The sequence below is a fragment of the Marmota flaviventris genome, chromosome 1 (assembly GCF_047511675.1).
Source record: "Marmota flaviventris isolate mMarFla1 chromosome 1, mMarFla1.hap1, whole genome shotgun sequence".
Taxonomy (NCBI): Eukaryota; Metazoa; Chordata; class Mammalia; order Rodentia; family Sciuridae; genus Marmota; species Marmota flaviventris.
In genome coordinates this window covers 171,903,785-171,924,858 of record NC_092498.1, presented here as the reverse complement: position 1 = coordinate 171,924,858, position 21,074 = coordinate 171,903,785, and the positions used below count along the sequence as shown (strand labels likewise).

The window sequence follows — 21,074 nt, the reverse complement described above, 5'->3', positions numbered from 1 at the left end:
AGGTGGCCAGAGGAAGTGGGGAGAAATGAGACCTACCATGGCAAGCAAGCCTGGAATTTTGTTAACGATTAAATTAAAACAATCCTGTGTGCTGTGGCTGGGCCACATTTTTAATTTCAATGTTATTTCACACTCTACTGCTAAAGTGAAAGTATGCAAATTTTATGTTTAATGAAGGGGCCTCTCTGCAAAACCTTGATCAGTTTTAAAAAGGAAAAAAATAGCTCAAGAACAAATTAATAAAAACATCATATAACACCTCAACACTTTACCTGTATAGGATTCTAAAATGATGAATTTCTCCACATGGTGGCCATTCTGTGAAATCTAGCTCGCTACCTATCTGACTGCTTCCTCCCTTCCTAGGGCATGGTGCACTCTTTGTGTGCTCATTGTTAACCACGGTTTTTTTGGCCCAAGGAGGATTTCCCTACCATGAGCAGGTGGCTTGATCCTCTGAATCAGCTTTGTATATTCAGTGCTCTGGGTTATCTTTTTCTCTGAAGCACCATGAAAATGCGTTAAGGTTTATAAAATGTTTGAGGAGACATTGGGAAAAAATATATTCTGTATGAATGAGATGATACAAATAATGAAATTACAACAGAGTTAGAGATAGGTGAAGAAAATTTAGTTTGATTTGCATCAAACAGGCTCAATGCTTTGAGGGGATATAGTAAACTTAAATCTAATTTCTGAAGTTCTTCAACATTCTCATTTCTAACCAGGGCTTTAATATCATTTTAATGCAGTTTTTTACATATGAATTAATATAATAAATGTCAATGTTGAATAGAATAAGGTCACATTTTACTACTTTGACCAGAAGTGTAATCTTCCAAGATTCAATTTTATTACTATTATAATAGTCATACTGGATAAGGTCACCAATATTTCTTTCTAAGTGATATAATATATGACGACAGCCTTTATACCAACTTTAGTTTTTGTAATTTGGATTTATGTTCTGAAACATGTTGACAAAGATATACCACAGACATTTCTTGGTCAAATGGCAGCCTAGGGATGATGTTTCCTTCTAATTTATGGGAAATTTGAAGATGGATAAATGGAGTCATTGAAATGTAGCATTTTCTTGATCATATCACGTGTCTACAGATAATTAAATTCTGGTGATGTTTCAGTCTTCTGCTTGAGAGAAAAAGGTGATGTTTAAAGAGTTTTCCATAAGTAAGAGTTTTTCTCTATTCCCTGGATGAGTGTGAGTGTGAGCAGCCCAGCTGGCCAGACTGCACAATTCATATGAGTGACATGGTCATTGAATCCAAAGAGTTCAGGGTTATAGGGGGTCGGTAAAGGGCAACTAGCAAAACCATTTACCTTGACCCTCTTCTGCAACATCTTGACCAAGCCATCAGTCTCTGCTGGTATTGCTCCAATGGGGACAGTGAGAATACCTACCTTGTGACATGAAGATTAAATGAGGGCCTTTCTGCCCTGTTAAAAGTGCTCATGAAATGTAAACTGATGCTGTTATGAATATTCTGTTGGTCATCGACTCAGAAGACAGTTTATTTTCATTTTTCCAGAACTCTGTTAAAAACTTGTTCTTATATTGAGTTCAAAGCTACCTCTTTGTCCTTTTAACTAATTAATCTCAGTTTTGACTTTAGGGATCTTAATGATAATGATGATGCTAATAGTCCCTAATTGATATTGAGTGCTTACTATGTGCCAGGTAGTATATTCAGTGAATAATCACATTTAAACTTCATTTTCTAATGTTTCAAACACACTCAAAAGTAGCATAAATAAAGAATGCCAGTTTACCTTCAACCAGATTCAGTTGTAACCCAGATTTTGCTATGCTTGCTTCATTGCTGTGTTTGCTAAAATATTTTAAGGTGATTCTTAGAAATAGTTTTATTTCAACTCTACACACATCAGTTTGAGTCTTTTGAAAACTGATGTTACTGTAATACTATTATCACACCTACTAAGATTAACAGTAATTTATTGATATTATTGGTATTTACTTTATATCATGATGTCAGGATTTAAACAAGATCCACACACTCTGTTTGATTATTTTTATTATACTATTCTTTTAATCCCATTTTGTCATATCTTTTTTTTTTAACTTTTTTTTCTGTTGTCCTGTAGACTTTATTGTTCCCCCTGGTGTTATCTAACTTGTTTCTCTACCTTTTTATGTTTGACAAAAAATAAATTCTAAGATGGTCAATCTAATAGTCTAAAAGCTATCCATATGTGACTGTTTAAAATATAAATTAATTAAAATCAAGTGAAATTTGAAAATTCGATTGTCATCTTGTTCTAGCCACATGTCAAATGCATCTAGTGGCTATCGTATTGGGAAATATAAATGTAGAGCATTTCCGTCATTGTGAAAATTCGAATCAGACAGTTGGGGCCAAATATTATTTTCAGATACAAGCATTTGCAGTAGTGCTCTGTGCTTCACATCACATTGTGCAGGGAGTCACAGCATCTGGATGACCCCCTCGCATGGTCCTGAAATGGATATGTGGAATTCGGTACTGACAGCTTGATCCTCCATTGTAAAATTCTCCATCAAACTTTACCTAAAGTGGGTATTCTGAAAAAAAAAAAAAAAATTAAGTGGGTCTTTGTAGATTGTTGGCAAAGCCTCTATGGTTCTTCTCTGAAAAATGTTTTAAAATTAGGACAATTAAGTATATGTAAACACAAAGGCACTTGATAGGATATTGAATAACAGTTCTCACAGTATTGAAGAGCAAATTTACAAATAATGAAATGTGCACTTCTTTACTGAAGATTAAATAAGAACCAGTATCAGATATAATAACTACTATAATTTTGTAATAGTAATGATAAGTAATTGTGTAATAAATGATTTTTAAAGACATCTGCAACAACTATCAAATTATCTTTTTATATATTTAAAAATTATCTGTGATTTATGCTGAGTAGAACCATAGGTACTGCGGTTATTACTGTAATTTTTTGCCTGCATTTGTGACTTAAGGAGATGTACAGTATCACTTTGGAGTTAGTTAAAAACAAATATGCACCTTTATCCCCATTTGTGTTAATATTTTCTCCTTTTATACACGAACCTTCCACTAAGTGTCTGTGGGAACTCCAGGTTAAGAACCCCTGACTTATGCCCTAAATTCTCTATTAATAATTTGTATAAATTCATCATTTTGTTAGGGATTTGAAATTTTGTACGTATTTTTTTTTTGTAAATCTGTTATTCCTTTCACTTATAGAGCTCAAATTCTTTCAAGAATATTTTATTAGTGGTCTTGTTTAGTTACCATGAAGGTACAGTTCAATAAAATAAAGAATACCTATTTTGCAAATAAGGTAACTGATACTCACAGAGGTCATCTGTCCAGAGTCAAATAGCTAAAAATTGATAGAAATGGAATTTAATCCAGAATGGGGTCACTCCACAGCCCATATGATGGATTCAAACTCTGGTCTGCCATCTCCTAGTGGGCTAGCCTGCATCTTCCCAAACAACAGTCTTTTCATTGCTGTGACTGGAAGTCTGGCCCATGTTCCTTCATCATCTTTTTTTTTTTTTTTCTTCCTTTTCCTCAGCCATACTGATTCCGTTTTTTGAATGTGGCATAGGCTGTCCCTGGTGCCTCCCCAAGTTGACAGAAGACTGTACAAATGGCCTTGCCAACAAGATCAGAATGAGAAATCACCTCCCTCAACTTAATGCCAGACTTGCATTCGCAGTCTGAAATAAAATGTGTTTTGTGGAAACAACACTTCTCTGTTGACTCATCTTGAGCTTATTCTCAATAAAAGCTCCCAAGCTGTTTTCACACACGCTACTGCGCTAGAAACTCCTCCATCTTGTTGTTGAGAAAATGGTGGGCTCGCCCACGGGAAGATTTCTCAAATTTAGATTTATCTGAGGGTAAAACTTAGGAAAAGGAATATACCAAGAAAGGATCATATTTGTGTGTATGAACTATTACCTTGGAGAATAATGGCCATTTTTCTTTTTTCTACTAAATGAAATTCGTTTTTTCAAAAAAAAAACAAACAATAATACTTTCAATTATTTTATTAGTCAAACTAATTCATTTCAGCAGGCATTCATTCAAATAGTAACTCATTTAAGCAGATGTTTTTAAATTTAAGTACACAGTTTCATTTATTCAAACCATCCAACCACCTCTCCCCATCTATCAGTGAATACTCTGTCCAGGATAAGGGAAATGGTTGTGAACCAGATGTTCCTGATTCTGGCTCTCATTTCAGTTTGAATTCTAGATGGGAAATGAGGAAACATAAATATGAGTACTTATGTTCCAGAATTTGGAAAAGGCAATGAAGGGAATGACGGGTAATGAAAGAAGGATTGCTTTAAATATGCTGGACAAATCTGCTCAGAGGTGACATCTGTGTTGAGACCCATCCTGGGCTCCATGTGCTGGCTTTGGATCTAGGCCTGGGTGAGACATGGCCTCTGTTGTTAAAGAGATTTTGGAGTAGTAATGCACTAGAGAAAGAGATAGTGGTACATTATAAGGGATGGTTAGGGCTTTCTGTGTATCCTCTGTGTTGTTTCAGAACAAGGATTTTGGCAGGAACTTTGCTTGTTATGCATCATCCATATGGAATATGGAGCATGCATAGTGTTGATGCTACCCGTTATGTAATCACCCTCCAGTCATATTGTGATATGCAGAAAAACATTTGGTGAAAAAACGTAAATGCCTAACAGCCAGGTTTCATGGTGCTTTCAGATGTCAGGAGGTTTGGCAGTATGCAGTTCTCAACCAAGGTATTCAGGGGGAAAAATGTTGACTTTATTTTTGCGGACAGGTTTTGGGGAGAATTCTGGAGCAAACAGCAATAGGTATGTCCTTGTAGAGAGTATTGGATAAATATGTGCTTTAAAGCCATTTGCACTCTTTCTTAGATTTTTAATATTTTTCATGCATCCTCTCACCTATTATTATGGGAATATACATTGAGTATGACACTAATACTTGCATAGGTTTTAAATTTGTGCCACCCAGTATTTTTAACAAATTTAAAATACAGGGGTTGGTCACCTTGTACAGCAGTGTGGGACACTAGAACTGACCTTTCAAACTGAAACCATGCGAAGTAAACTTAATAATCATTGGGGAAAGTTTTTTTGTTAAAACTTTAAATCTCTCCCACTGTCCTAATAGTCTAAGGAAAATGGCGGGGGTGGGGGAGTAAGGCCGATACTTACTTAGTACCCTATAATAAACATTAGAAGCATTGACCATTGAAGGGCTTTTTTTTCTTTGAAAATATTCAGCAAGTATAGTTGGAACCGTGCTTGCCACCTTTTGCTCATCCTGCCACTGAAGATCCAGATTGAGCATCTTTTCTATGCCTTGGTTCATTGTCATATGCCTTTCAAGTTTGGGTCCCCTTCCAACATTTCATCCTTTGTGCTTTCAGTGTTGTGAAATATGAAGTTTTTTTTTTTAAATGTGATACTTTTTGTTGGCATCACTACCTCTGCTACATCTTCTTCCTTTTCAACATAACCGCTTTGATCATTTATTTCAGAAAGTTTGGCTTCATTCAATTCCTCTGGATCTCTTGAATAGTCTCACAGACCACATTCCCAACGGCGGCTATTTCGTCTACAAGTTCCATTTGTGTTCAATTCAAAGTTCACTCCCAGATTTGGCACTTTTTATTTTATTTTTTTTTTAATTTTTTGTTGCACTTTCATATTGGTGGGCCCTTCCTCTCTTCTGATCATCTATTTTGGTGAAATTGCATGTTGGTCCACCCACAGGAGATCAGGGGTTAAGATAATCACATACTTTGATGGCTGTGTCAGACAGAATACCAGATGCCCTGACACCAATCATTGACAAGCTTTGCAAGAGGATTGTGATTGCTTATTGGTCATCATGCACATCTGTTACCTACTTTCTGGCCTGTGGACTGAAGAAGAGCTAGTGGTGGAGTTTGTACTTGATACAGTTACTTTTTTAGTATGCCATGGTAACTGAAATTTGAACCATGATATTGGGTAATTGATATGATTAAATGGTGGTAGCTGAAATTCATGCCATGTACATGAATGTGAAGTAAGTATTACCTGTAGCAATCCAGATTTCCAGTTTCTTTGGAAACAAATAACTAAGTAGTGGTGGCCCACCTCTGGGCAGGTGTTTTTCAGTTTGCTCCAGTTCCCAATATTCCCTGATGCCATACATTCCTGGCCTCTATTTGCACTCTCTGATACAATAGCTACTATCTACAAGTAATTATGAGCTTGTAAAATAAAGATTTAAAGTTTAAATTCAAGTATTAAATTGTAAATGAATTAAAATGCGATTTAAATTCAGTTATTGGTCATATGAGGCACATGCTGAGTGTTCAATAGCCACACGTTACTAATAGCCACTATCTCAGACAAGGCAGAATGAAGAACATTCATTTCTGTCACTGCAGAAAGTGTCATTAGTCAGTATTGCTCTATAAATACTGATTTATATTAGCTTAATTATTATGGAACTAGGGCTGCCTGTATCATTGAAAATGCCAAATACTATCCCTTCCAATTCAAATTGTTTTTTTTTTCACAGCCTAAATGAAACTAGATGAAATTCTGGGTAGAACCTTTGTGTTTTCCCATAGAGTATCATTAATGATATTGGAATATCTTTACTTTGTGGAATATTGTTTGAGTTTGAAATCTCCTGGAAAAGCATCTAGTCATCAATAAGAAACTCATGACACTTGTTTTAGCAATGGGGACAGTGATTTAAGCATTGTCTACTTTCCTGGGGAGTAAGGGGGTTAAACCACTCTAAAACCCTAATTATAGTGCAGACATGAATCCAACTTTAGAAACAGGATCCTAAGCTAAAGGAGAAAATGCAACTTGGAAGGGGAATTTTTTGGATTGAAACCCTAGATTCTCCTACTGCTATTGTTTTAAAGATATCAAAGCCTCTTCTGTCATAAGCACTTAACTTTATTTCAAGTTTAAGCAGGTAAAAATAACAACAACATAAATTTGCCCCTTTACAGACCTTGAAAGTTTAGAGATAATGCTGAGCTGTTTGCACAGAAGTCACTATCCTGAAAATGTCTGCCTTCTTGACACTCTGGCAGTGTGGTTCATTGCTGATTTTTGTTTGTTTGTTTGTTTGTTTTGTTTTAATGATGAATTGCAGCTTTGTTATTTGAGGATGCCTGATTAACTTATTCTATATGAGAAGCTTCTATAGTGACATTTGCTGTCTTTTGCTTCCTGTTTTGGAAACATTTGGAAATCACTTAGTGCTGAGAGTTTTCACTTTTTTTTTCCTTTCTGGTATGAATTTCTGCATTTTTATTGTAAATGATTTATTCTATTCTTTAATTTTGAATGGATCACACAATCATTTTTTATGTGTCCAGCTGTCTTTTCTTGGAAGAGACATGTCTTAGATTGTTCACTGCTGAATCAGATTAAAATGACTTTAAGTGTTATGCCATTTAAAAAATCTTTTGTTTGTCTTTTCTGGAGAGTTCATCCTCATGAATAGAGTACATTGCTCAGAGTAAATTTTTTTTTTTCAGTAGTGGTTCTATTAAATTCTGAGTCAAAATGAAAAATAAAAAGTCTGATCCTACTTTTTATCATTCTTATTTTGTATTTTTTTAATTTTAATTTTAATTTTTTTTGGTGTTTGGAATTGAACCCAGGGCCTCATACCTGAGAAGCACTTGCTCTGCCACTGACCCACACCTGTGGCTTGAAATTTTGTTGTTTTCGGGGGAAGGCACTATTTTAAATCATTAATTCTTAGTTGAGATCTGGAGAAAACTTCAGAAATTTCTGGAAGCTGTAGAAATTTCTACAAAAGGAAAACAATGAAGACTGATAGGAGTCCTGGGAGCACATCTGTGACCCAGGTTAAGAAAGTCTCTTTAAGTTACTTCTGTAAAAAAAAAAAAAAAATCTGTAAAAGGAAGAAGGAAAGATGTCCTAAGGTGAGCTACGTGAGGTCCTTTTCCCTTCCCACCTTATCTCTTAAATTCCATCACTCTCCATTCACCTTCTCAAGCCAGAACCCTGGAGTCCTCTTGCATTCCCCTCTCTCCTTTGCCCACATCAGTAAGTCTTGTTACTTATACTTCAAAATTGTGTTTCAAATTCTCCATGCCCATTGCCACCACCGTAGTCCAGGGCTGTTTTGCATGCCTTGCGTCGTCTTCAGCAGAGACATCCCTGGTCACCTTCTATCCTTGCTTTGCTTGAATCTCTCCACACAGTATTTAGAGTGGTTTTTCTAAAAGATATCTCAGATTCTGTCATAGCCCTCTACTTCCCACTGTGTTAAATGCTTCAGCAGCTTCCACTCGCATGACGAGTAAAGCCAGACCACTGACCAAGGCTCACTGAGATTTGTGTTATTTCTTGACATTCCAGCTAGCTGGGCCAGACTCATTCCAGGCTTTGCAGTCTGGCTTGGAATATTCTTTGCATTGCATTGTTGAATCTTTTCTTTCTCTTCTCCTTGTCACTTTTGTAAGAGTTACTACATTTATATGTGTTTCTTGCCTTTTCTCTATTTATCTGCTAGAATACAGTACACCTTTGCTAGTACATTTTTTTTACATAAAAATTTATGTAATATACCTGGTTTATGTAATATATGCATATACCTGGTTGTTCTATATCCATAGCAACCTACACAGTACCTGGCAGTGAGTATGCTATTAATTAATAAATATTTATTGAATGAATACATGAAAATGATACAGGTTCCATAAAGTGTGTTGGCTTTATCCTTTTCTCCAAAATTTTGGCTTTATGGATCTTCATCAGTAATTCCTTCACAAGCTCATTCATTAAATACTTGTTGAATAACTCTTACAATGAAGTAGTCTCACGTCATCATATTTTGGATTGCTATCATATTTTGATGGAATTGCTATCATATTTTGATGGAAGGTGGGTGTTAATTCAGATTCTATGAGAAAGTCAAATTAACATAATTAAGGTTCTTTTATGACTTCTTAAATATAGCATTTTTCTATCAGTATTAATGATTGTCACGTTATTAAAAAGCAGGGAACAACATTATCTTCAGATTTTTCGGTGTTTTCTTGAGTTAATGACCCACAGGTTTTTCATTTAAAAGGCATGAACCTTGACCTTCGGTGTGTGAAGGAAAGGACAATTTGTATTTATTTTTATTTTTTCTATGCCTTAAGGTGGCTGCTTTACATTAGAAATTTAGAACTCGGGTTTATTTTTAAGGGCTAAATGCATTTCCATTATTTATTTCCATTTAAGAAAGCTGAGTATGGACTGGTTCTCAGTTCTCTTAAGAAACCAGTTTCTGGAACATTTTGAAGAAATTACTCATGAGAAAGAATTATTTCCAAGATTAAACTGATAAAGCGACATGTCATTTATTCTTTCACAAAATATTTATTGAAGGTCTACTGATGTGGAGCTCTGTATGTGGTACCAAAAATGTTAGTTGAGTGTCTGTGAGGGACCTTTCTTGTCTTCCAAGAACATTTTATCTGTTGGATATATTCCCCCACCCCTGCCTTTTAAACTTCTTCTTTTCTTTTGGCTTTTCATTTTCTATTTTTCTTCTCCCACATTGATAGTTTGGCTACTCTGTCTTCACATGGTCTCTGAAGTGTAATGTCTGTGTTGCTCCATAGTCTTGTTGAAAATCCAAGAGTAACCTAAAGCAAACCTAAATGAGCAAACTGAAAGTTGGAATACTTCTGCTTTTTAGAACCTGATGGAGTTTACCCTTGAAAGAGTCCTAGTTCTCTTGTGAGTCTGGGCCCCAGTTCACTCTGGCCACCCTGTGAACATAGAAGCTTAAGACATCCTCTTTTTATTTACAGTGGTGAAGTTGAAGTATGTACACAGTATTGCTAGGGAATTATTTATGTTTCATGTGTTTTCCTAGATGATCTCCGATGAATTACGAATCTTTAGCCTTACTTTCTGATCTATTCTAGACTAAAAATGTTTTTGCAGAGGTTTTAAGATTATTTTTGAACTAGAGCATATTATCTGTAGTTATAAAATTCCTCAATGGGTATGATTCTTAAATATTTTTTCAGCTGTTAAGTGTGTTTTACTTCTGTTATTGCAACACAGCTCCAAGTCTTAACTCCCGAGAGTATTCTCATAACATTTTCTTATTAGTGTGTTCCCATTCCTGTGTTTATACATCATGGACAGACACTTTTGAGTGACAGTTAATTTTCCTTTTCGGTACTCTCCTAACCAGAATTATCTAAATCCCAGACACCTCTGTCTATCTCTAGGACAATAGCAATAATAATAGATTTTCATAATGGTTATCCAGAGACATTGCAAGACCCAGAAATGACTTCTACATCATTAAAAAAGGGGGAGAGGGAGTCCTTGAAAAAAATAGTTTTATTGCTTTATAATTGAAGAATGGCAGATACTTGGCACAAATGCTAATATTCTTCCCTCCCTCATGGCAGCCAAAACTAATAAATTCCCCTCTTCTTCCCTCCTGATCCCTATCAGGGCCTCAGAAACCTCTTTACCATTCTGATTCTAAGCAATCCAAGTTTGGTTGACATTCAGCAAAAGAGGTAAAACCTAGTTAGTAATAAACTTGCTCTAGTCACTGTGACTGGGATGACCAGAGCCCCCCGCCAACTTAGATTGCCAGGGCAGCCACCATGACACAACATTTGCTGCTTCTCTTAGAGAAAGAAAGTAACCTTTGGGGTCTCATCCTGGTAGTTAGGGACTCTGGCCTGGAAGTGGCATCCATCATTTTTGCTTGACAAAATGATGAATTCCTTAAGTTTCTCATAACCACGAGGATTTAGAAGGCAGAATCTGATCCTGTGCCCAGATGTGGCAATAATAATCTGAAGTATTTGGCACACAGCACTAATGACTGTGGTATCCTATGTGCTATATTGTAATGCTCAACTTCTTACATATTTCGTATATCATAATGTCCTCTCTCTCTCTCTTTTTTTTTTTTTTTTTTGCCTATGTGATTTACAAGCTATTTACTCAACTTTTGTTTAAAAAAAAAGAAAACTTCTTTAGGTACCTCTGTTGTAGGTTCAGGATTCACAGAAGATCCTCTGGAGCATTTATCCTAGACAGTGTTCTTCAAATAATGATGATGATGATGACAATAATAAAATATCTTTATAATCATACACATTTGAGTAATACTGCTTAGTGTATTTTCTTTTGGAAAGTCAGGATGCACATTAGCATATTAAATATTCTGATGAGTAGTGAAATAATAGTTCTCTTATTTCAATTGCATTCAGCGTTTCTCCCTTTTTGACTGTTAGAGGTTTATTTTTTTTCCTGTAGAATATTTTTTTTTCTGTAGAATATCTAATAATATCTCATGGAACTAGTTTCCTGCCATATCACTGTAGGAAACACTGCAATTTATTCACAAAGACTTTTATTGCTTGGGAGGCACCGAAACACCTTGGGCAATTATACTGCATGACCCCATCCAGGATTTTCACTTCCACGGTATTTGACCTTGGACATGTAGTTAAACCTTTTTGGCCTCGACTTCTAAATCTGGAGAAATGAAGGGAGTGATATTACCTACCTAGTGTTGCTGATTATCACTAGGATATTGTAGGCAACAAAGATTATGTAGGTTGTTTCCTTTCCTTTGGGTTTACTTCTTCTGCACCTGTGTAGTTTGATATAAGCACAGTTTTCCTCGATGTGATGCTAGTACATCAAACAATATATGATTCCTTTGCCATGAAAAAGTGGCCAAAAATATGTGAAATTCAAACCAGAGACTCTACCAGAACATTACCATGCTACACACTGCTATGTCATTTATTTTCTTTGGGAGCCCCCTGTCTATTTCTGTGAATGTGATTGTCTCCTTTGGGCATCCAAATCAGTGCAGAAAGTTCAAGGGTAGCTTGTCTTCTCCTGGATGACCAAGAACTAGCCCCTATCTTTGCTGTTAAGGATTCCCCAGGAAAAAAAATATAAAATAGTAGAAATTTATGAGATAATTGCCTGAGATCCAACTATAAGCAGAGTACTATCATTATCCTAATTATTGTTCTGGAATTTATCATGTTCTAGAAATCAAATGTACTTCAAATTACATCCATGCCATTTAAGCGTATGGATGATAAATCTCTCATTGAGTTTCTAAAATAGGTATGTTAAAATGCTTTTCCAGAATTGTATTTCTCAATTCTTTGGCTAGTATTTCTACTTTTTCTCTAGTAAAAATTCACTCAAATGCCCGCAATGTAAAGAAGAGATTACTTTTGGGGATGCTACCTACTTTGATCCAAAGTTCTGTTACTGTGCTATTTAAATAAAATAAATAGAATCTTCAAAAAAGAGCTCACAGTTCATTCTGTTGTTTTTTTGAAGTGACATTAGGGTTATCTGTGCTGGGCACATTGGCGCATGCCTGCAATCCCAGTGGCTGGGGAGGCTGAGGCAGGAGGATTCAGAGTTGGAAGCCAGCCTCAGCAAAAGCGAGGCACTAAACAACTCAGTGAGACCCTGTCTCAAAATAAAAAATAAAAAGGGCTGGGGATGTAGCTCAGTGGTTAAGTGCCTCTGAGTTCAATCCCTGGTTACGCCCACCCAAAATTGCAAGGACTACTGAGTGTTTATTAGAACAAATGAAGAATTATACAAGGTCTGCAAAAGTCTGTAATACACACTAGAAAATTTCTTGTCATTAAACTGCATACAGATCTGGAATAGAAATAAATATGTTCTTTTTTTCATTAGTTCAGAAGAATGACTAATTCTCATTATTTGATACTGCTTCACTCCATATTCATATATACACATGCTAATAAGCCTCATCAAAATCAATGATATTTTGATGATTTGATTTATTTTGGTGACTTTGTGTTCTGAGTCCCTAGAATAGATGAAAAATAAATGTGGGCAAGTCTGAGTGATTCTGAGAATAATATTCTGTCATATTTAATCAATCATCTGAATCAGTACATTTCCATTTCTGTCACGACTTTGAATTTAAATAGTTCATATTTGTTCTGGAAATGCTTTAATTTTTTTAAAATCATCAATTATCCTCGAACAAATTTTAAACTTATCAAATTTATTTTGAATAAAAAATGTAACAACATAATGGAAATTTGATGTCATCTGGCAGAGATTCTCATTTGCAGTGTTTCATTTTGTTCGTGACTCTGCCAGGCCTATGTGATTGTTTCTGTGGGTCAGTAGAGGAGGCCACAGGCACGTTCCATGCCCACTCTGATTGGTGGTGACTGCCCAGAGCTTGTTGTTGACAAGAACTCTGGGACTCTGTCAATTCAAGGAGAGAATTCCGTTATTGCTCATTGATGTCTGCCACAGTTTAGCATGGGAAGACAATATCTGAGGTAGCATTTTGGTCTCTTGTGTGCAATAGAAAGAGCTTTGGTCTGGGAAACTGAACAGCTTCTGTTTCAATTCCATTTGTGCTCCTAACTATGTGACTTTGAGCAAATTAACATTTCTAACCCTATTATTTTCATCAAATAATGATAATAGTGGAGTAGGTAATGTTTAAGATTCATCTCAACTCTAAATTGTCGTGGCTTCATATACTTAATAGGACAGTTAAGATGCCCTGGGCACCTGTTCATTTTTACAAAGTGCCCAGAAACTTTTTTCAGAGTTACCAACCATGGTAGATCATTATCATAATGACCCCCATGCAAAATGCCTACTCTGTCCATACTCCTTTTCAATGTGATTTTTCTGCTTCCATTAGGAGATGGAATTAATTTCCCTACCTTAAACCTGGGTTGGTTGTGATTTTCTTTGTCCAATAGTGGAAAATTCTAGAGATTCTCCATCTATCTGAGATGAAACAGCAGGTACAGTGAAGGGCCCTGTGGATTCAGCCTGCCTTCCAGCTGAAAAAACAGTTTCATAAATGAGCCCAGGTAAGACCCACAACAAAAACCATGCACAGACTCATGATAGCTGAACACTGCAGCGTTGTTTTGATCTGTACGGGGGCAGTGTTTCATGCAGTAATCGACAATAGAGACAGGAATTTGAAGTCAGTCAATGGCTGTCTGGGGCCAAGGGATCTGGGTGCTGGGCATCAGCTCAGATACTCTGTTTTTTTTTTCCATGTTGTGTCTTACTTGCCAGTAGGCTAGCTAGGCTTTCTCATAGTGTGTAGGTCACAGAGTTCCAAGAAGGCAAAAATCACAAATTGCAAGATCTCTTAAGTTTTAACTAGAGAACCAAACAATGACTCTTCCTCCGTGGAAATTTCAGAGCCAGCCCAGATTCAAGGGGAGGGAAAATGGGCAGCTACTCTTGATAAGAAGAGGGTCAGAGTCATATTACCTACAGATGTATAGGATGGGAGTGATCGTTATGGTCAGTCTCTGGTGATGTAAATGATGATGTGAGAAAGTCAGTGATTCTCAATCACTAGACTGTCCAAGATGCAAAGGGGTTCACTGTGTCTTACAACCTGATCCGCTGGCCTTGACTACAGTATCTAATCCTCCTCAGGAGTTTGGCAACTAAGAGCCAAAGTTACCTTGAAGAAACCCAGTGTCAAGGAGGGAAAGGGTCAAAATGTGGAGTCTGCGTCCCTCCTTACTGTCTCCAACTCAACCCCTGGTGCATGAGGTTTTTTCTTATTTGTGTGGTCCTCTGGAAGGATGAGGGCATGCTTGCTGCCCTGTGCTGAGGCCTCAGTGCACTGAGGAAAGGTACATATCACCTGCTTTCTTTATCCAAGGTGAGGTGTTCCTCAAACCTTTAGTGGTTTTCCTCTGCATCTTCATATTTCACAAATCCTCTGGTCTCTTCCAGGAACAGAAGGATTTGGGAACACAAGGCATACTTTTAATAAGAGTCAAGGCAAAGACTCAGGCATGAAAGCTATAAAAAGTGTGCCATCACTATCATTCACATTGTAGGCCTTCGAATCAGACTTGAGGTGAGTTCTGGTTTTAATCTCACTTTGGGTGTTCTACTCTGGCAAGTTTCTTACTTGATGCTGTCATTGTCTCATCTGCATAGTGAGGGTTATAATAATATTTTATGGGTTTGTTGTGAAGATTCAGGAAATAAATGCACATGTATAAATAAAACAGTGATTTCAGCTATGGGACAACTGCCCAGCAACTTGGTTTGAGACCGTTCTTAAGTAGCAAGACCATTTTGAAGGATGGGCTTTGGTCCAAATTTGGAGAAATTGTTCCTACTTTAGAAAACTGAAATACAAAATGAGACAAAGAAGTTTATCTAATACCCTAAGATTGAGTTAGATCGGGCCTCCTCTGTGCTCCCACAGTTTTCTAAACTGATTTCTATCTGTAGCACTCCTGTCTGTACTGTAATGATCTGTTTGCACTGCATGACAGTTTGGGACATTAGAGTGTGAACTCTTCAAGGTCAACTGCTCTATCCTATTCATCTTGGCTTCCTAAGTCCCTAGCACAAACCCTGGACTGAGAAGAGGCTCAAGTTGTGGGTTGAATGGATGAGGAGGCTGATGCCCAGCTCACTGGTTGAATTACTCTCTCATTTGTAAAATTCAGCTTAAATCTCATTTGCTCTTAAGAGGTCTTCTTTGTTTTTCCTCTGCAATAAGAAATGTTTTCAATGGACAGAACTAAATTGTAACTACCACTCTTCTTTTCCTTTAAAAATATATTTGCTAAATGGAAATCCTTACTTTAGAACATTGAAAGAGACCAGATCTCATCTTGCTTACCTCTTTATATATGAATACCAGATAAACATGTATGAACATATATGAAATTCAGTTTAGTTTGGTTCTTTGATGGTTATGTGCATTTCATCTAAGAAATCTTAACAGAGGCATTAACCTTATGCAAATAGAACCTAATGTGTGTCTTGCTAGCCTATGTATAATACAGGATTTACCCATTAACAAGGCTTAAGAGTCTCCAAATTAAATTATACTACATCTGTGATATTATCTTAAAACAATTGGCATATAAACAGTGGCAGCAGAATTACAAGAACTGTCTGTTGTTCTTCAAAATTAATTTGCTTTCTCTGTGTTGTTTCTCTAGAAGCAAAATGTAGCAAATGATACCCACCATCTTCAGGCAATACTGTTTTCTTCTAAAAGTTTATGCACGTATATTGAGAAATACTTTTATTCTTAGGTGATTCTGTGAGTAGCACACTGCTTTGCTCTAATGCATTTGAAGATTATATGTTTTGTTTTTCCAACTACAGATGACAGAAATTCTTGCATTTGTGTTGGAGAGAAATACTCGAGATTTATCTGTGTGATGTCAACACCACAGCATGTTTTCTGGTTGTTATGATTAATTCTGAAAAGCATCAGAAGTGCTCCACAGGGTCATTAAAATGGGCTGCCTGGCATGGGTCTTTTTCTTAGAAACTAAAAATTTTAAGGATAGTGTAATGTTTTGGGTTCAGGATGCCATTTTAAGATAGCATCACAGTCTTCAGCTCGGGATAAGAGAATAGGCTCCCTCATATTTCCAGTTTCCTTTCATTACCTCTTTCAAATGTGATCCCTCCAAACCAGGTGTTGGCACTACGAGGCCTATGAACTAACTGGCCTGCTTCCTCTTTCTGTGAATGAGGGTTTACTGGAATGTTCCATGCTTATTAGTTTTTGTATTTGCTACTGTGGCTACTTAGGCATATAACCCATGAAACCTAAAAGATTTACCACCTTTTCCTTCACAGAAAATGTTCTCTGACCTGCTGTAAGTCTTCCATGATCTGTTTGTAGTTTCAGCTACCTGCAGGGTAATCTGTTCCACTCAGAGCTTCCCTGTGTCTACCCTTTGCTTTCTAGGAGCTGCAGGCCTCCACTGCACGGGGTGCTCCTCTCTGCTCTGCTACACCCCTTCTCTGCTTACCTGTGTGCTTCCCATTGTACAGAAACATCTCCTGGACTGAGCAGACAGGAGCAACCTCTTAGTCTCCTCTGTTACTCTCAAAGCCTAAAGGTGCCCACATTCACCTGATGCCCAATGTTTATTAAATAAATAAGTTGAGCTGGGTCTGGTGGCATACACCTGTAATCCCAGTGGCTAGGGAGGGTGAGGCAGGAGGAGTTTAAAGCCAGCCTCAGTAACTTAGTGAGATTTTGAGCAACTCAGCGAGATCCTGTTGCTAAATAAAAATATGAAAAAGGGCTAGGGGCTTGGCTCAGTGGTTATGTGCCCTGGGTTTAATCCTCAGTATCAAAAGTAAATGAATAAATAAGTAAATAAATACATAAACTAAGTAAGCTAACTACATCCCTTAGTCACAGTATAAAGCAAAATTTATATAAATAGTTTATCTGAGACTCTGAACAGAAACACTTCTCAAAGCCACTTCTTCTAATTATGAAAGCATCTTAAGAAAGAATTTTGCCTTTATATTTATACCTCCTTTAAGCTCATATGAGATTAGTTTACATTAAAAATAAATTTAGATCTCTCAGTTCATATCCAGCATTCGTTCAAACCGGTCACATATTAAGGATAAACATCTTTGAATTAGAAAGAAAAATTGCAGATTATTCCAATTTTGTGTGTGATGGAAAATTCATATCTCAGTATTGTTGGGGTCTTAGTATTCAGAGGTGGCTGATAGGAGCACTTGGTTTATCATTTATTCACTCTTCCAGTAGTAAGTATTCCTACGTGTCTCTGGTGTTCTAGGCACTGATGAAAGAATTAAAAAGAAAAAAAAAAAGACAAAGTGTGTCCTCTTGTGGAGATGGTTCATTTGACTATGTAATTGCCAACCCCAAACTAGCAGCGTGGCTCTGGGAAGGGTTATCAGAGAATTGTATGAGCGAGTAACTGGGGAGTCATTTACATTGTGATCATAGACTATTTCTCTGAGGAGTGTCATTGGAATTGGAATCTGAATAAAAAGGAATGGAATTCTGGACAGAGAAATCAGCCCCAACAAAGGATTCCACACTAGGAAGGAACCTAGTGTGTTTGAGGAACAGAAGGAAGGCAGACATGGCAGGTGCAAAGTGTGCAAAGGAAAACGGGATAACGGGGAGGTTTGGGAGGCAGGTGGGCAGCAGGCAGAATGAGGCCTGTGGCACAGGCTCTTTTCTGCTCTGGGTTTAAAGCATCTGAGAGAAGATGATTGATCCTTGCTTTTTGAGACTCCTCCTCATTGGGCCCCAGGGAGGGTGTTGGATACTGTGTCTGCTGCTGGCCAGCTCAGCTGCTTGCATGAGCTCCAGAGCCTGACTCTGAGTGACTCTAGACCAATGTAACCCCTGTGGGCAAGTCCCGAGGAGCCTACCTGTTGTGGTCACTTCCATGTTGAGTTGTCTACTTGCCCATTCTCTGGGCACCAACCAAACAAAGATGATGATCACACAACAGTAACACAAGTAAACACCCCTGAAGTTCTTTTTATTTCATCTAATTATCATTTGCACATAAAAATGTGTATTATATGCAAATAAGGTGACTCTTAACAAAGGGTTAGATTGTAAGGAATATATGTGTCAGGACAATGTTGTACAAAATTGTTGGTGCAGAGTATTCACCTAAATGAAAGTGCATTGAGGCTGTTGAATGTTTTTTGTGACACAGAGGACTACTATTAATGGTCAATGAAAGTAATAAATGTGAATATGATATGACTCTGGGATGGGTAAACCAAGGACAAAGCATGTGGCAAATTCAGGTACTTTTACTTAATTCTTAAAATATCTTGAGCCACTAACTTTATATCAAGCCAGGTCTTCACATCAGGCAAGTAGAAATAAAAAAGATTTTTTTTTGTGTGTGTATGGCATTAAAGAAAAAAAATGGTTATTTCTGATATTACTAAATTGACATTAGAATCACCAGTTTTCACAGTAGCAATTGTTTTAAGTAAAATGTTGTCCCTTCCTCCACCTGGTTGCTGTGCAGGGACAGAGCCTAACCCAGCAACTATGGCTATTGTTGGAAGCTTGCCTGGTTGTCATCTGGCTGTGGTTTGGTGCAGTCAGGGACAAAGAGAGGGTGTGAAGGAAAGCAGGGAGGAGGAAGATGGCTTTGAGTCCCTTTTAACAAAGAAAAAGTAACTCAGAGAGGGAGTGGAGGCTAGCAATCTGCTAAAAGGAAATGAAAGGAAATTCTTCATTTCTAAACGGTTCATTGACCCATGATAATAAAGCAACCCTGCTAAAGAAGGATAATTATCTTTTTAAGTATCAGATGCCCTGTGGGTGAAGGCCTCCCTTCTCTTCTCTTAAAAAATGAACTCAAATTTAACAAATGCCTCTTTTCCTAGTTTACTGTTGATGTGAATTTCCTGATTATGAGCTAAAGAATCAGTTTCCCCCTCCTTTCTCTCCCCAGTACTCCACCTTATGGAAATCTGGCCTGCCCAGCTGAGCTGAGTGCATTTCCCCTGGGTCCCAAGTTCTACCAATAGTGCGATGGGTTAAAGCGCTTGATATTCTGGTGAGGCCAGCAATTGTATGATTGTGGTTTTATGAGGCCCCGTTCTTGCTTAGCTCCAGGCAGCAGCATGCTTTCTTAAAACAACAGGGAAAAAAGGAAAAAGAAAGGAACAGAAAACAAGTCCAGGAGTGCTTCTTTTCTCCTTCTGGTATCTGGAAATTAAACAAATATTAATATACGTTGTATGTGTGTTCACACAGACAACCGCTTCTTAAGATGGTTTGACTTAACAATTTTTCAGCTTACAGTAGTGTGTAAGCCAACCCACACAACCACTCTGTTTTTTTTTTCATTTAGCAAGTATTCTATAAGTGACATGAAATATTCAGTGTTCTCTTTTACAATAGACTTTGTGTTGAGTGATTTTGCCCTACTGTAGGCAAATATGCATTCTAAGTGCATTTAAGACAGGCTAGCCTCAACTATGGCATTCAATAGGTTAGGTATATGAACTGCATTTATTACACGATATTTTCAGTTTAGGATATTTTCAGCTTACAATGGACTTATTGGGGTGTAACCCCATCATAAGTTGAGCAACATCTGTACATATATACAGACAGAGACACATACATATGTTTGCATATACATGTGTGGACATATGTATGTCATGAATTCAAATAGAAAAAGGAACTGAAAGGTTATTGATGGTGTAATAGTGAATATTAGTTTGCTACTGAGAAGTGATTAAACTTACATTCTTTTTGTTATAACTCAGATCAATAATGTAAATATGTTGCCTTGTCTGGCTTACAGAATGCATTAAGATGGTTTCTTTTGTATGAACAGACAACTTTTTTTATGATTTACCCTCAAATATCTTTTTATAAAAATGTTTTGATCTTAAGTAAAATAAAAGTGTATCATAGTTATACATAATAGTGCATTATAGTTATATATAATAGTGGGGTTCAGTTTGACATATTCATAAATACATACCAGTACTTCCTCTGACCCTCCTCACCTCCCTCCCCCAGCCTTTTCCTCTATTGTGTTGGTCTTCCTTCTACGTATTTATTTTTAATTGGACATATATAATTGGAATGCATTTTGAAATAGTCGTACATGCACATATCATAATCTGATCAACCTCACTCCCCACTTCTTCCCCTTTCCCTTCTGTCCTCCCTCCCCCCACTCTACTAATCACCCTTCTATTTTCATGAGATCATAAATCCTATTTTATAAGAAAGTATTGATTTCATGTAATGTATTTAAAACTACACCGAAAGTGAGAAATGGTGGTTATATGGATACGCTTTCATACCATCATAAAGTCAAGAAATCCTAAGTCAAATCATCGTAATAGCATTGTAATGTGGTTACTTTATAGTGATTAGGAGGCCCTGTGGACTTTTTTTTATATAGAAGTGTTTCACTTTTTAAAAAATTTTGTTTTTTTTTAAATATACATGACAGTCAAATGTCTTTTTAGACTCTGAATAATCATCGGTCTGATTAAATCATAAATGGCTTAATAATATGGGACATCTGTTAGTTGTAGATGAAGCTCACTGTACATTTTCAGAATGTCTACCCACCTTTCAAAATAAAATCGGCTCCCCTCAGAAGTTCATTATGTATTTCTGTTATTTCTCTAAAACAAAACTTAACATTAAAATTTTAATCACGAT

General features: G+C 36.8%; 1 protein-coding gene across 3 annotated transcripts in view; it reads left to right on the top strand.

Moving 5' to 3' along the window:
- Positions 1-21,074, top strand: part of Fhit (fragile histidine triad diadenosine triphosphatase) — a 1,433,463-nt gene that overhangs the window by 1,117,685 nt on the left and 294,704 nt on the right. The window lies entirely within an intron of this gene.